General features: G+C 40.8%; 1 long non-coding RNA gene across 1 annotated transcript in view; it reads right to left on the bottom strand.

Annotated features, from left to right (window-relative positions):
* Window positions 1-9,973: 9,973 nt before the first annotated feature.
* LOC137526955 (uncharacterized) overlaps window positions 9,974-17,292 on the bottom strand; it is a 47,172-nt gene continuing 39,853 nt past the window's right edge. Inside the window, exon 3 of the long non-coding RNA XR_011023127.1 lies at window positions 9,974-10,123. This is a non-coding gene — a long non-coding RNA (uncharacterized lncRNA). The remainder of the gene's footprint in view (window positions 10,124-17,292) is intronic.

Consider the following 17,292-nt stretch of genomic DNA (forward strand, 5'->3'; position numbering starts at 1 on the left):
TTTTTAGACCTTGTCATAAAATACCCTTTAACCCCCTTGGCAGTATGAAAAATACCGCCAGGGGGAAGCGCAACAGTTTTTTTTAAAAAAAAAAATTTTTTATCATGTAGCGAGCCGAGGGCTCGCTACATGATAGCCGCTGCTCAGCGGCATCCCCCCGCCCGCTTCGATCGCCTTCGGCGATCACCGATCAGGAAATCCCGTTCAAAGAACGGGATTTCCTGGAGGGCTTCCCCCGTCGCCATGGCGACGGGGCGGGATGACGTCACCGACGTCAGCGACGTCGGGACGTCATTGGGAGACCCGATCCACCCCTCGGCGCTGCCTGGCACTGATTGGCCAGGCAGCGCTCGGGGTCTGGGGGGGGGGGCCGCGCGCCGCACCGGATAGCGGCGATCGGGCGCGCGGCGGCGGCGATCGGGGTGCTGGCGCAGCTAGCAAAGTGCTAGCTGCGTCCAGCAAAAAAAAAATTAAGTAAATCGGCCCAGCAGGGCCTGAGCGGCACCCTCCGGCGGCTTACCCCGTGTCACACACGGGGTTACCGCCAAGGAGGTTAAACCACCAGCAAGCAAGAAAACACTCAAAATAATTTTCAAATTACCTTTTCAGCTACTATTAGGTACCTTTTCAATAGTAAAATGCTTAAAAGAGAATATGAAAATTGTCTCCTAGGAGATAACTCAAAAGAAGAGGTTCATTGCTTATGGGCCAGGGCCACTAGTGGGTTTAAAATAAAATAAACACTTTGATTGAATTAAAACTTTCCAGATGGTTCTCGTAATTTGAAACATCACCAATACTCGTGTTCATTTGATGAACTAGAGCAGAAACAAGAAACAGTAGGTGGAGGTCCCTGCCCTTGCAAGACTTTACCATTTTAATATCAACACAGCCCAGCACAGACACTCCACTTCCTTCTACTGCATCCATTTTAGTTTTAGGAACTGAACCCTGGTACGATTATTACAGGCACATCTTAAAGCCGATGAGACACATAGTGAGAGTTTCTGTGTTTGGGAGTTCTGTGAATTATAACCTCTAAAGTATATAGGAGAACAAAATTCAGAAAGTTAAAAAAGAGTCTTCTGTAAAAATAGAAAAGAGCAAAGTTGCATACTATAATTTTGAGTGACAACCTGTATTATAGCAGAGAGTGAATAGATAGTGGAAACCTTTGCTTGCCGAAAAGAATCGTACAGCACCTCTACAGTTAGAGATAAAAATAGCGACGCAGTTTAAGGGGCTGCAGTAACTTCAGTGTGAAGAATATGTGTCTGCACAAAAATGTAACTTGGCAAAAAGAAAACAAACACTTTTATAGAAATGTTTGATGAAAAGAGTTGAAATGTACTCCTCAACTTTTTCCCTAAAGATGCAAATTATGGAATACATTAAGTTATCTTAATAGCTATCGCATTGTTACATATTCAGAGTACCCTTCAATATTCTGCCTTATCATTTTAATTATAGCTTAACTGTCACATGCTTCATAGTCAGCACTAAGAATCCTAACTGGGTCCTCCAGCTTTAAAGTGAACTTGTTGTGAAGTTCATTCTCTCCCCAAAGCACAGGGAATGAAATGGGGTATGAGCATGGAGGGTGGGGAAATGGGGCATGGAGTATGAAATGCACAAGTGCCATGATGTGCTTGCGTGCCTCTGCACCCGGATCCCTGGATCTGAGGGGCTCCTCCAATCACTGCTTCAGTACTTTTTAGGTGCTGCTGTGGTAATGATTGACTCAATATATGTTTTGAATAATAGGTAATCATTAAGTCATTATTTACCTCTGCTTAAAGGGACTCCGAGCACCTCTCATGGGCATGCCTTTAAGACAGATGACTCTTGCAATGGCCATGCGTGTCACTTCCTCTTCCTGCTTCATTCAGTGATGCACTTCTCTAACAGAAAAGACAGTGGTGACCCGAAAGTTATAACATAGCCAAGATGGCCGTGATTAAATTGAAACTGAACAAAAACTGTTTGGCGTAGAACAGCGGTTCAGGCATTAAATGAAAGAGGAGAGTACAAGCTACAGAACGATATGCATCTTTAAAGAGACTCTGAAGTCTCCCGAAAATGAGGTTTTTATTTTAAAAACCTCATTAACATTATTGTCCCTCTTAAAACTCCTCAGAACCGTGGCTGAAAACCCCCTTAATCACCCCAATCTCACACCTTACTCGGCAGGCAAAATCCACGACTTTCTTGGTCGTAGATTTTGCTGCCGCCTCTATGTGCGTCAATCAGCGCATATCTCCGCCTCTCCCCCGCCCCTCTCAGTGAAGGAAGACTGAGAGGGGCGGGGAGAGGCGGCGATCTGGGCTGATTGACGCGCATAGAGGCAGAGTTGCGCTGCCTCTATGCGGAAGGAGCCCGCGATGTACCCCCGTGAGTTTGGGGTGATTGAGGAGGTTTTCAGCCGCGGTTCTGCAGCGTTATAAGAGGGACAATAATGTTAATGAGGTTTTTAAAGTAAAAACCTCATTTTTGGGAAACTTCAGAGTCTCTTTAAATACTTTGCAGTACTGGTCGGAGTCTTAAAGGCATGCCCATGAGAAGTGCTCGGAGTCCCTTTAAAGTGGACCTGTACTCTTGCACAAGACAGAAGAAAAAAAACAGAGAAATTCATGCTGTATGTAATTGGAGAGTTTAGCCTGTCTAATTCCCCCTCATCTGTGACTATTCACCACTATAATTTGATCTCTCAGCTGTGTCAGCCCAGGAATCTCCTCTGCCATGGCAGAGGAGCTATTTTGTAAACACATAATGTTACCAATATGTCTGCTTCCATGAAAGCAGGAAGTAGACATGCTGCAGATTTATTGCAGGATTTGTATCAGCTGTAACAAAGAAATGTTTTTCTTTAAAGGTTATTATGCTGTTGCGTATCTTTTAGAGTAGAGAGGAAGTTGTGAGTTCAGGTGCGCTTTAAGCCTCTCTTAGGTTTGAAGATGCATATCAAGCACTTACTACACATACAGTGATGGTGGGGAGGGAGACACTGTAAAATCTAAACTGGGGCCCATGCCCCAGCTCTGCCAGTGCTTTAGTTACCGGTAAATGCAAAATGTATATAGAGAATTTTGAATTTTTAAAAAGCTACTCTAGACATCTACAAAATCTCCCACACATTGCCAATCCTGCTCTGATAAGGTTTTTCCTTAAGACTTAACAACAAACATGCTTGCATACAGCTTAAAGTCATTTTGAATATCCTGACACAATCACCATTATAGCCCTGTTGCAATACCCATGCACACACTTTAGGCTAAAGCAATTGTTCCTGATCATTTCAAATGGAAATGTAAAGTTTGTACAGGTATCCCCCAGAGTCACTGGACTCCCCTCTGCCACTTCATCAGAATAGATCGCTCTGGCACAATTGCTTTTTGTACCATCAAGAAGTTCAAAGGAAGCTGTTATAGCATGGTGACTCTAGTGCCCTCTTTCTTCTCCAAAGAGCAGTACAACATGTCTGCGCTGTGATCATTCCAAAACTGAAGCCAAAAACATATTCTAAAGAGTTTAAAGAGAGATGAAAGCGATTTAGAATACCTGTTTTTATGCAGCAGGCAGCTTCAGCATTACAATCCAAACTGATTTGTAGCATCCCCATGGCAGAACGCGGTCTTTATCCCCATTACACGACTTTCCAAGTCGCAGATTTTGCTGCCTGGAGGAGGCAGAGCTGTGTGCAGTAGCTCTGCCTCCAATCCAGTCAATCTCTGCAGATCTCCGCCACTCCTCGGCCCTCTCAGTGAAAGAAGATTGAGAGGGGCAGGAAGAGGCGAAGATCGGAGGATATTGAAGCAGAGGCAGAGCTACTGCTTCAAAGGTCTGCCTCTACCAGGAAGCAGAATCAGAATTTTCCCCCGGGGATTTCGGGGGATTAAGACCTTGTTCTGCCGCTGGAATGCAGCAAATCAGTTTGGATTATAATGCTGAAGCTGCCTGCTGAATGAAGGTATTCTAAATCAATTCAGACTCTCTTTAAGCTAAAAAAATTTGCGGCAAATGAGAAGTGGATGTGAGTTGCAAAATGATACAATGCTGGGTGCTCCTATTACGTTTGTTACTTACTTAGCACCCTTTGCTGCCTTTGATGTCCTCCCTGTTCCCCATTTTGCCTTCCTCCTCCACTCCATCCTATTGAAAGTGCTCCCTGGGGTGAATCCTAGGTTTTGCGCTGGGCACAGGCGAGTTCACAAACCGCGCATGCCCATTAAAAGGAATTGCATGAGCAATTCCTGTATTTGGGCAACCACAGATTGTGAGCTCACACATGCCTAGTACATATTTTCCCAGGGGCTCTTCCTGTGCAACTTATTCAACTGGCAGCCAATCAAATAATAAAAGAGGCTGAATCGTAGAAAGGACGGAAGTCACAGATGGTGTTAAGTGCTTTCTACAAGTTATAGGAACACCCACCATTACTTTATTTTAATGGCTAATCTCTCTTCAGATACCCTTTAATGTGTGTATGCAGCTAAGGGTTAAACTAATTCAAAATGTTCCAAGCAAACAGCATTTTAATCTAATGTTAACTAGTTATTGCACCATGTGCAGTATATCTATGTTCCACATGACTTTATCTGAAATCCTAGGGATGTAGATATTCATCTACTGACGCTATGGGTGCTCCCGCTCGCTCCAACGCACGTTCTCATTGCTGCTCATTGAATAGGAATGCAGATCAGTGAATAGGAATGCAGTTCCCATTCACCGATCTAAGTGAAAGAAACACTTACACGCATTACTTCCTGTTAGCGTACTAACAGTACGCACAGGAAGATAAAGTGTGGGGACATCTTGTGGCCAAATAGTAACATTAAACCTACATACATTTTTGAAATAAAAATGACATACATCTCCCATTAAAATTAAAAACTTACCTCCCTCCTCTCCCATAGTATCCAAGTAAAAACATTTGCATATTAAAAAAAATGACATTTAAAAAAAATTATAAATAGTTATCTTAGGGACTAAACTTTTTTAAAATGTATTTCATGAGGGTATATTACTGTTATTTTTTGCAAATAAAGGCTTGTAATTAATGATGATGGAAAAACTGAAAAAATATACCTTTATTTCCAAATAAAATATTGTCACACTCACCATACATTGTGATAGGGACATAATTTAAATGGTGTAATAACCAGGACAATTGGGCAAATAAAACACGTGGGTTTTAATTACAGTAGCATATATTATTTAAAACTATAATGGCTGAAAACCCAGAAATAATGACTTTTTTTTTCTATTTTTTTCTTATTATTCCCATTAAAAGGCATTTAGAATAAAACAATTCTTAGCATAATGTACCACCCCAAAAAAAAAGTCTAATTGGTGGTGAGAAAAAAAAACAAGATATAGATCATTTTGTTGTGATAAGTAGTGATAAAGTTATTGGCGAATGTATGGAAGGAGTGCTGAAAATTGCTCTGGTCCTTAAAGTTAACCAAAACTGTCCTAAATAAAAAGAGTTTCACTTACCTGGGGCTTCTACCAGCCCCCCGCTGCTGTCCTGTGCCCGCGTCGGTCCTCAACGATCCTCTATTCCACCACTGCGGCTTAATTTCAGTTCTGACAACTGAGCGCTCTTCCGCCACAGCTTAGTTTCGATTCTGTCTACTGATCAGTCGGTGGTCCACTGCGCCTGCAGTGTCGACGAGAGCATCCTGGGCAAGCACACGCAGGCGAAGTAATAAGAAACCTCGTACTGTGCCTGCTCAGGATGCTCTCGCCGACACTGCAGGCGCAGTGGACCACCGACTGATGAGTAGGCAGAATCGAAACTAAGCTGCGGCGGAAGAGCGGAGGATTGTTTTGTGATGGCACGGACAGCTGCGGGGGGGGGGGGCTGGTAGAAGCCCCAGGTAAGTGAAATTCTTTTTATTTAATACGGTTTAGGTTCACTTTATCACTACTTATCACAACAAAATGATCTTTATCTTTTTTTTTCACCACCAATTAGAGACTTTTTAGTACAGTTTAGGTTCACTTATAGGGGGGAAAAACCCACAGTGATGAACTAGTAAAACAATACCAATCTCAAGGCATGTATCACATCCAGCTGAACTTCTATATTGTTTCTTAAGAGTGATGTCTGTGCTGCCATTCCCCACCATCATTTCAGCCAGCAAAACACCGGTTTCTTTTATTTTCAGAGAGATTGGCTAAAACATTTTGGCAGTGCTGGGCTTTCTGATTAGGAGCCCAGCATGCTCTGCAAACTGAATAGCATGGCTATGTCATGTATTTAGCATTCATTTGCACAAAAGAGTTTTACCCCAAGTAATCTGTTTGACAATTGGCAGATTCTGCACACATACAAGTGACCAGATTCACTTACATCCAGCAACACGGCTTTCTGAAGGTGAGGACAGATAGAGTAACCATGTTTTCATTACAAATTTCTATGCATGTAAAAGGGCTTTAAAATATATTAGGATTTCTACAAATCTGACATGACAAAAGGGTTCAGTGGCATAGCCAAGAAGCTGTGGGCCCCAGTGCAAGTTTTGCGTTGGGCCTCCCTTCCCAAGCATGCTATACATAATTGATACGGCACACCAAATCCAATCTAGGACAACCACAGTGTCAGAGGTGCAAAGACTAACCAGCAAGCTCATGGTGACCCAGAACTCATTGGGGTGTGTAAGGGACTACAATGGTCCTAAAAGCCCCCTTACTAAGATGTTAAGAAAAACAAAAGTTTGCTTTCCTAAAACAGAAAGAATTTGCGATAATTCAGGTTGGAGTGAGCTTGAGATATCTCCCAGGCACCACTGCTGAATATATGCAAATTAACCATTGTACCCTTAGAAGCTAAACACACCTCCAGAACCGCTGGAATGCAATGATGTGTCAGCTTGTTAATATGTACAGAGCCATAATAATCCAACATGCATACAGACTGTTTTGGATTGTTTGATCCTCATCAGTGCATGGCATGGATTAATTTGGCTCTATGGAGTAGGGCTTGTAAATCCGAGAGGCACAGACTAACCAGCAAGCTCATGGTGACCCAGAACTCATTGGGGTGTGTAAGGGACTACAATGGTCCTAAAAGCCCCCTTACTAAGATGTTAAGAAAAAAAAAAGTTTGCTTTCCTAAAACAGAAAGAATTTGCGATAATTCAGGTTGGAGTGAGCTTGAGATGTCTCCCAGGCACCACTGCTGAATATATGCAAATTAACCATTGTACCCTTAGAAGCTAAACACACCTCCAGAACCGCTGGAATGCAATGATGTGTCAGCTTGTTAATATGTACAGAGCCATAATAATCCAACATGCATACAGACTGTTTCGGATTGTTTGATCCTCATCAGTGCATGGCATGGATTAATTTGGCTCTATGGAGTAGGGCTTGTAAATCCGAGAGGCACAGACTAACCAGCAAGCTCATGGTGACCCAGAACTCATTGGGGTGTGTAAGGGACTACAATGGTCCTAAAAGCCCCCTTACTAAGATGTTAAGAAAAACAAAAGTTTGCTTTCCTAAAACAGAAAGAATTTGCGATAATTCAGGTTGGAGTGAGCTTGAGATGTCACCATGAGCTTGCTGGTTAGTCTGTGCCTCTCGGATTCACAAGCCCTACTCCATAGAGCCAAATTAATCCATGTCATGCACTGATGAGGATCAAACAATCCGAAACAGTCTGTATGCATGTTGGATTATTATGGCTCTGTACATATTAACAAGCTGACATATCATTGCATTCCAGCGGTTCTGGAGGTGTGTTTAGCTTCTAAGGGTACAATGGTTAATTTGCATATATTCAGCAGTGGTGCCTGGGAGACATCTCGAGCTCACTCCAACCTGAGTTATCGCAAATTCTTTCTGTTTTAGGAAAGCAAACTTTTGTTTTTCTTAACATCTTAGTAAGGGGGCTTTTAGGACCATTGTAGTCCCTTACACACCCCAATGAGTTCTGGGTCACCATGAGCTTGCTGGTTAGTCTGTCCCTCTCGTATTTACAAGCCCTACTCCATAGAGCCAAATTAATCCATGCCATGCACTGATGAGGATCAAACAATCCGAAACAGTCTGTATGCATGTTGGATTATTATGGCTCTGTACATATTAACAAGCTGACACATCATTGCATTCCAGCGGTTTTGGAGGTGTGTTTAGCTTCTAAGGGTACAATGGTTAATTTGCATATATTCAGCAGTGGTGCCTGGGAGACATCTCGAGCTCACTCCAACCTGAATTATCGCAAATTCTTTCTGTTTTAGGAAAGCAAACTTTTTTTTTTCTTAACATCTTAGTAAGGGGGCTTTTAGGACCATTGTAGTCCCTTACACACCCCAATGAGTTCTGGGTCACCATGAGCTTGCTGGTTAGTCTGTGCCTCTCGGATTTACAAGCCCTACTCCATAGAGCCAAATTAATCCATACCATGCACTGATGAGGATCAAACAATCTGAAACAGTCTGTATGCATGTTGGATTATTATGGCTCTGTACATATTAACAAGCTGACACATCATTGCATTCCAGCGGTTCTGGAGGTGTGTTTAGCTTCTAAGGGTACAATGGTTAATTTGCATATATTCAGCAGTGGTGCCTGGGAGACATCTCGAGCTCACTCCAACCTGAATTATCGCAAATTCTTTCTGTTTTAGGAAAGCAAACTTTTGTTTTTCAGAGGTGCAAGAAGGGGATGGGAAACAGCTTGTTAATGATTATTAACATTGATAGCATTTATAGAAGTACAAGCACAGGACCAATAAAGAGCTAATACTGTGGTTGAGGGTTGGCCCCACTGGGCCGTCTAGCCCAAGGACCCCGATGTGGTCGCTACCTCTGCACCCCCTAATGCTACGCCACTGAAAGGGTCATCATTTTACAGCCTGCACATCACCCTGAGAATACAACAGAGCATACTTAAGGCTAGCAGCAGTCCAGCATTGCACTCAACCTGCTCAATCAAAAGTCAATGTAAAGGCAATTGCAAATGAACAGCTATTCTTAAACAGAAACTCCGACCAAGAATTGAACTTTATCCCAATCAGTAGCTGATACCCCATTTTACATGAGAAATCTATTTCTTTTCACAAACAGACCATCAGGGAACACTGTATGACTGATATTGTGGTGAAACCCCTCCCACAGGAAACTCTTGATTAGGTACTCCTGGCAGTTTCCTGTCTGTGAACCTTGCTGAATTGTGGGAAATAGCTGTTTACAGCTGTTTCCAACTGCCAAAAAAGCATGCAGCAGCTACATCACCTGCCAACAGAAAAATGCCACCATGTAATAAATGTCTGAATGTAAACCCAGGGATTTAAAATATTTTACAATGGGCAAACACTGACTAAATCATTTATACATAATTATTGTAAAAATGAAGCACTTTTTTTAATACATTATTTTCACTGGAGTTCCTCTTTAAGATTATTTTCTACTGAATTTAGTTTTATCTTAGGTTCTCCTTTAAGGTACACACGTGATTTTTCCGAACAACTTGTCGTTCAAACCGGTCACAGTTAGACGTGTGTACGTTCGATCGTTAGACTGATAGCAGCAGTGTTGACTGATCTGCTTGGCTGATCCGTTGGACTAACTGTCATTCAAACGACAGTTAGGTCTGTACGTGTGTAGAAAGGACTGGGAGTCGTTTGTACAAGTAATAGCCATTCAAACATTAAGTCTTTTGATCAGTTGTTTGAACTGGACCATTGTTTTTTCTTTTAAAACCATATTTTATTGAGGGATAAGAACAATACAGCAGAATGGTCATCACATTATACCATTGAGTATGCTCATCGGTTCAATATCTAACAACTCAACTTTTTAATACAATATATGCACCATACATACATTATAACAACTGGTATTAGATTTACTTAAAATACCCCCTTTGTTTTACCCCAGTAACTCCCCCCTCCCCTAATAAACCACACCCAACAAACCCCCTTAAACATCCGTGGATAGGCAGCAACAGGCATACGTACCTTGATAGGGCATTATTCTCAAAGTTATTTATCTTATTATCTTCAGTCCTGAACACATCACTCTAAGAGAGGCTAGATCTCAGATCAATATTTATTATGTAGCAGAACATTCTAGTTTTCCCAATGTGCCATGCAGTTGTTCCACGCAGTACCACTCTGTAAATTTAAACGGTTCCATAATTAGGTCAATCTCTTGTCTCGTGTAATAAAATATTATACATTTCTTCAATTTAGAGAAAAATATCTTGGTATATTTTGATTTATGTGCCATCACTATAATTTTCTCTCTCTCAAAAAGAAATCTTAGTTCCTTTCTTAATTCTCCAATTTGTGGGGTTGTTGGAAAAATCCATCTATTGAATATCACTTTTCTGGCTGCTATAATGACCGTGTGGACCAATCTACTTGGCGCTTCCCTAGGATTGTCCCTATCCCTCCCATCGAAGTAATTGAATAACAGCAAAAGTGGATCCTTAATAACAGTTTCCCACACATCCTTTTGACCAATTTACATACAGAGTCCCAAAATGATGATATTATTGGACACTCCCACATACAGTGAAACAAGTTTGCATTTGCTAGATGACATTTTGGACATTGTGGCTTATAGCCAGTTGGTGGTGGATTTCTGTACCTTATGTCAAATGCGTACTTAGCTCTATGTAAAAACAATAAATCAGATTCTCTCCAGACTTCATACGTAATACACTTCCTAACTTCGACCATACCCTGTAAGATTTTCCCTGGAACTTCAGGATCTTTATAAATGGTCTTTAATCCCTGATGTGCAGTCTTTTCTGCCTGCCATGGTCCCATTTCTTTATAAAGAGTCAATAGGGTTACATTCTGATTTTCTTGTTTGATTAATCTATCAAATTTTGTTATCTCCAAAATTGAGTCTAACTCTTTAACGACTGAGGAACAGAAAGAAGCAATTTGGGCATAGTATAAAAAGTGCACAGCAGGGGTTGCCATATTTAGATCTCAATTCTGTAAATGTCATTAACCTTTTTTCTCTAAGATTACATAAATGGCCAAGCATCACAATCCCCTTTTCTTCCAATTTTAAAAACCTCCATGCTGTATTGTGGGAGGGAATTCAGGATTACCCCACAGAGTCATATATTTAGATATTCTATAGGGTAGGCCTGACAACTTTCTAACCTCTCTCCACGTTAATATTGTGTCCCTCATAATTAAGTTATATTTGATGCATACAGGTAAATTTTGTTGTTTAGTATGTAGCAGACCTTTTAGTGTCCAAGGTTCAGCGACTGCAGCCTCCAGGTCATAGTTTGAGAATCTACTTGTATTATCTATCCAATCCTTGACATGGTGCAGAAGACAAGCTAGGTTATATAACCTTATGTTTGGTATGCCTAGGCCCCCCATTCTTTGGACATCTCCAATTTTTTCAGGGCTACCTGGTGTTTTTTCCCTTTTCATAGAAAATCGGTGAAGGCTTTCTGCAGCATCTTGACCTCCTTATGTGCTAGTAACATGGGTATATTCTGCATTGGATATAATCATTTTTCAAATGAGATAATTTTAAATAAAAATGTTCATCCTATTAAAGAGTAACTGTCAGGCTGCAAAAGCTAATTTAAACCTCTATTCTCCTGTGTTAAACAGTTTAGAAGGAAGCCAAAAAGGCAATACTGAAGTTAAAAATCTCTCTTACTTTTGATGTGTGCTGAACAGCAAGGCTGTTATTCCCAAGCTCTTAAATGTACGAGAGGCCACATAACATACTGCAAAGCATTCTGGGGCTGCTTCTCCCCACCTTGGGTCCTCCCCTCGGCTGCTAGTGAGAAGTTACAGGCTCATGTTACAGCAGCTTGTAATGCAGTCCAGCTCACAGCACTGAAAAATCACAGGGCAGAGTATACTGCATGAGTCCGCTATTGTTCCTAGCCACATGGCTAATTAATATTCACTGCACAGTAGTGTTGTCCATTAGGAACTTTTTTGTGAGTCGAATCATCAGGAAGCAGGGAGGACATGACGACACAATTGGCTTCATAGGAGACAGACAAACATGAGGCCTGCCAATGCATGAACTGTCAGGAGCATCATTCTCTCCAAATACTATATAAAAATTCTGTGAAATACAAACGTGGACAGTGAAATGCATATGTAATTTAAGTACAGCCAATATTTAGCTACTGATATATGTGTTTTTTTTTCTCTGAGACCTTATACTTAACAGCTCCTCTTTAAGTTAACAGGTACATTTTTCCAGTTATGAATTTGTGATATTATTTTATTAATCAATTTAACGAAATTTTCTTCATATAGACTGGAAGGATCCCTTGTTATCTAAATACCCAAATATTTTATTTTCCATGAGGCTATTAGTACTCCAAAATCCTTCACCATTCCCTCCCTACATGCTTAGTCAAGAAAAAAAGCTCAGATTTACTGTTGTTTATTCTAAACCCTGTGAACTCTCTTATTCCCCTAAAAAATTCCAAGATTTCCCCTAATTCCTCCTTGGGTTTTTCCATAAATTTTAAAGGATTGTCAGCAAATAATGCATGTGTGACTCTCTGTGATTCCAAAGATACCCCCCTAATCTTATTTTCCAAAAACCTTGAGATTGGCTCCATTGCTATGTCAAATAGAAGAGGCGAGAGCGGACATCCTTGCCTTGTACCTGAGTGTAGAGGAAACGCTGCTGATAGATAACCAGGCAAATGAATTTTGCTGCTGAATGTTCATAGATTGTTTGTAAAAGTGTCATAAAGTGCCCTTCAAAACCCATATTTCGCAGTACTGCATGTAACCATTTTCTATTAACATTGTCGAAAGCTTTCTCCATATCGACACTGAAGATGGCACACTCTTTATACTTTTCGGGATATGCTCTCACCTGTTCCATCACAAGCATCACTTTTCTTATGTTCATCATCGATGACCTTCCCTTTATAAATCCTACTTGATTAGAAGAAATAAGATTTGGCATTAAAGTAGCTAGCCTGTCTGCCATCAACTTCGAGAGGATCTTAATATCCTGATTAATCAGGGAAAAAGGCCTATATGAACCTGAATCAGTAAAATCCCTTCCTTCTTTAGGTATTAATTTAATATAGGCCAAATCCGAAGATTTTAAACGGGTATTTCCTTGTAGAATAGAATTATAAAGTTAGTATCAGGGAGTTCCTGTTGTAATAACTTATAATATTCTGGCGAGAAGCCATCTGGGCCTGGAGCCTTGTTACTAGCTAGGCCTTTAATTACATTCAAAATTTCAGGTGTTGTAATCTAAACATTTAAATAGCTAAGGTCTTCTGTGGATAGTTGCTGTAAGGGTAATTGATCTAATAGTTCTTTTGCTGCTTGTTCATTGTATCCCTGCTTGTCATATAGTGATTTATAAAAATTTTGAAAAATATCTATTACTTCTTTGGGGTGTGAACATAGGATATTATTATGATCTCGAAGTGCTGGCTTTTTATTATTATGTGAATGCATTCTAACCAAATTAGCTAACATCTTCCATGATTTATTTCCAAACTGATACAATTTAGCTTGTAGCCTATCCCTAATAAACATTTCTTTGCGTTTTAACCAAAAATCCAAATTTTTCTTGTGCTCCTGCCAAATCTTCCTATCTTGCCCTGTTAAGAAAGCCTTATAAATATTATGTCTCCCTAACTTTTTCCATAGCTTCTGCATGTTTTTCAAAAATAATCCGTTTTTGTTTATTTACATGTGCCATAATATGTCCCCTCATTACAGCCTTACCCGCTTCCCAGAATAAGGAGATATCCATCACATGACGAGCATTTTGTTCGGTATAATCAAACCACCAGCGTTTTAACAAAGCTGCAAAAGATTCGTCCTCATATAAATAAGAGGGAAACCTCCAAATATAATCTGATCCTCGTGGTTTCGAATCAGTGAGGTCCACATTAACCGGGCTATGATCGGATATGACCTGATCATGTATATCCATTATCGGACGCCACGGGTTCATTAACATTGAATTGCTAACCAATAAATAGTCAATTCTAGGCATGGTTAAATGTACTAAAGAGTGGTGTGTAAATCCCCTGTCGTCAGGGCGCAGATACCTCCAAATATCTGAGAGTTGGTGTGCATTCATCGTATTCTCTATTACCCTATCTCTCTTCCTGGGCCTCTGCACAAAAGCTACTTTCGTTTTTCTGTCCTCAAGTACATTAGCTACGCAATTGAAATCGCCTCCCACAATTAAATTAGAATGAGCCCCCTTCAATAGCTGAGTACCCACTGATTGATAGAAGAGAGTATTGTCTTGATTGGGACCGTACACATTTACTATTGTAATATTTTCCCTGCCCACTTTTAGATTCAAAATCGACAACCTTCCCTCCTCATCATTACTGTGTGACACCTTTTCACAGTCTAACCCTTTACTAATCAAGGTCAGTACACCTGCTTTACGTCCTGCAGCCTCTGAACCCACGCACCATTTAACCCAATTTTTCTGCATATATATATATATATATATATATATATATATATATATATATATATATATATATATAAATTGTTTCTCCATCAGGTGAGATTCTTGAATTAATGCAATGTCTGCTTTAAAGAGGAACTCCAGTGAAAATAATGTAATAAAAAAATTGCTTGATTTTTACAATAATTATGTATTAATGATTTAGTCAGTGTTTGCCCATTGTAAAATATTTTAAATCCCTGATTTATATTCTGACATTTATTACATGGTGACATTTTTACTGCTGGCAAGTGATGTAGCTGCTGCTTGCTGTTTTGGCAGTTGGAAACAGCTGTAAACAGCTATTTCCCACAATGTAACAGGGTTCACAGACAGGAAACTGCCAGAAGTACCTCGGTACTCAGAGCTTCTTGTGGGAGGGGTTTCACCACAATATCAGTCATACAGCGCCCCCTGATGGTCTGTTTGTGAAAAGGAATAGATTTCTCATGCAAAACGGGGTATCAGCTACTGATTGGGATAAAGTTCAATTCTTGATCAGAGTTTCTCTTTAAGTCATTTTAAGTGTTTCAATACCCTTGAACGTTTACCTGGGGATCTCATTCGCTTCACATTCCACGTTACTATACGTACCATAGCTGAACAGTGAGATGATAATAACAATATATATATTTACTTAATTGTTCTATGCCCATAATTGTTATTACAAAAAAAAAACATTCTTATCCTTGTTGCTGCCATCTCCACATAACCTGGGTCAACAGGACCTGAACTACAAACCAGGAAAAACAATATAAACGTATTGTTCATCCCCTTTAGAAGTCTTCTTCTTTCTTTTCTAGCTGCGGACTTCTCTTTTATCCCAGTAGGACCACCTCCACTCCATGCACACCCTCCTCCCCTTCTTGTAAAAGAGTTATATCAGATAGCACTGTATAGACACCCCCCCCCCCCCCCCCCATCTACATGTGCTGAATTTAAAAGTTGTCACTCGTCTGGCTCACTGTCCTGGGCAGTGCTTGTCTCAGCCCCATCTTGTTGGTCTCTTTGAGTTGGGGATTGCTGGTTACCAATAGGGGAATCCTCTCTAATCGAGGCCTCTGCTGTTTTTAGCATCTTCAAATAATCTCTTGCTTCCGCTGGCGATTTACATAAATGTATTTTGCCCTTTTCATCCGTTATTTTCAAAATCGCTGGATATAATAATGCAAATCCTATATCACGGTCATACAATTCGCTGCAGACAGCACTAAAACATTTCCTTTGTTTAGTTACTTCCGCTGAAAAGTCCTGAAAAATAAGTAATTGCTTGTCATTGTAAACCACAATGTCCTGTTTGGTTTTGTAGGCTCCTAAAATGGCAGCTTTTTCACTATAATCCAAGTATTTTAAGATAACCACTCTGGGTCTGGCATCAGACTTATTCTGCCGCAAAGGGCCAATTCTATGAGCTCTTTCAAACTTGCATATGTTGGGCAAGCCCAAAAGCTGAGGTGTGGTAGTTTCACAGAGATCCTTCAGCTGTCCCGCAGTAACTGATTCTGGTACCCCCACTATTCGCAGATTATTTCTTCTGGACCTATTTTCCAGGTCATCTAACTTTATAGCATAGTCAGCATTCTGTCTGAGGACTTCATTTAGTGTAGTATTTGTTTTATTCAACTTATCCTCACAGTCAGATATTCTTTTCGCAGCAGCAGTCACCCTGCACACACAGGGTTTTAATTCAGCTGTAATGTCTCCTATTGTGCCGCGTATAGATCTCTCTATTATGGCTGACAGATCCGGAGAAAACATGGTTACAACAGATTTTGCCAGCTCATCATAGTCTACCTGCCCGGAGGGTGCTGTGTCAGGGGTACTTGCGGGCCAGTCCATCTCCGATCCTCTGCTCTCCTCCCCTCTTTCTGTCTCAGCCATCTTTGGGCCTGCCTCTGCCATGTGGCTGTCACCTTTTGTTACTGCATGGGTAACGTAGTGATCCATTCGCTTTGTCCTGGTCCGTTTGGTATTTCTCCCGAGTGCTGCCAGCCCGAACTTGATGCGGGGGGTCTGTGTCAGGCTCTTTGGAGGGGAAGAAGGCCGCTCGTTTAGCGGAGTGCTGCTACCTCCGTCCTCTCTCCTGGGCGCCGGAACCGGAAGTCTGGACCATTGTTCTATCCAGTCCATTGACCAGTCAAACGACATGTAAATTAGCTGACATTAGAACATCAGCCATTTTGTCAGTCTGTGTGTACAAGTCGTTGGAACGACTTGTTGTTTAAATGACAAACATCTGGTTTGAACGACAATCGGGCGTAAAATCAGAGGTGTGTACGCACCTTTAAGGATGAATGGATGGACAGACACAGACAGACAGACAGACAGACAGACAGATAGATAGATAGATAGATAGATAGATGTTAGAGTTAAAGAATATGATGATCTGCTCTCTAGGCAATACAACAGGCACAAGAAAAAGAAAAAATTGTTAGCCAGCTCCTGATTTCAGAAAACAGCCTATATTACAATATGGTGCATTGCAGAGCAGGTCACTATGACTATGCTAATTGGGGAGCATAATTGCTTCAAGCGTTCTCCGTCCCTCTTTGATGGAGACCATATTTGACTAATGAAATGAAGAAGTACTAAATTAAATTCTCAGGGAAGATCTATAGAAATTTCCTGCACATCACCAAAAGACTTCTGTGACATATTAAGAAAAGCTGTTCAGCCTCTACATGCAGAAATTCACTTGGCTTAAGGCAACTTAATGTGAATCATTTTTTTTTTCTTAAAGCCCAAGGATGCTATATTCAGTTATTATAATATATAGCCATTTGCTGGACCTGAAGTCACATGAGTGTGTGTGTGTGTGTGTGTGTGTGTGTGT

The sequence above is a fragment of the Hyperolius riggenbachi genome, chromosome 1 (assembly GCF_040937935.1).
Source record: "Hyperolius riggenbachi isolate aHypRig1 chromosome 1, aHypRig1.pri, whole genome shotgun sequence".
In the NCBI taxonomy this organism is placed as follows: domain Eukaryota; kingdom Metazoa; phylum Chordata; class Amphibia; order Anura; family Hyperoliidae; genus Hyperolius; species Hyperolius riggenbachi.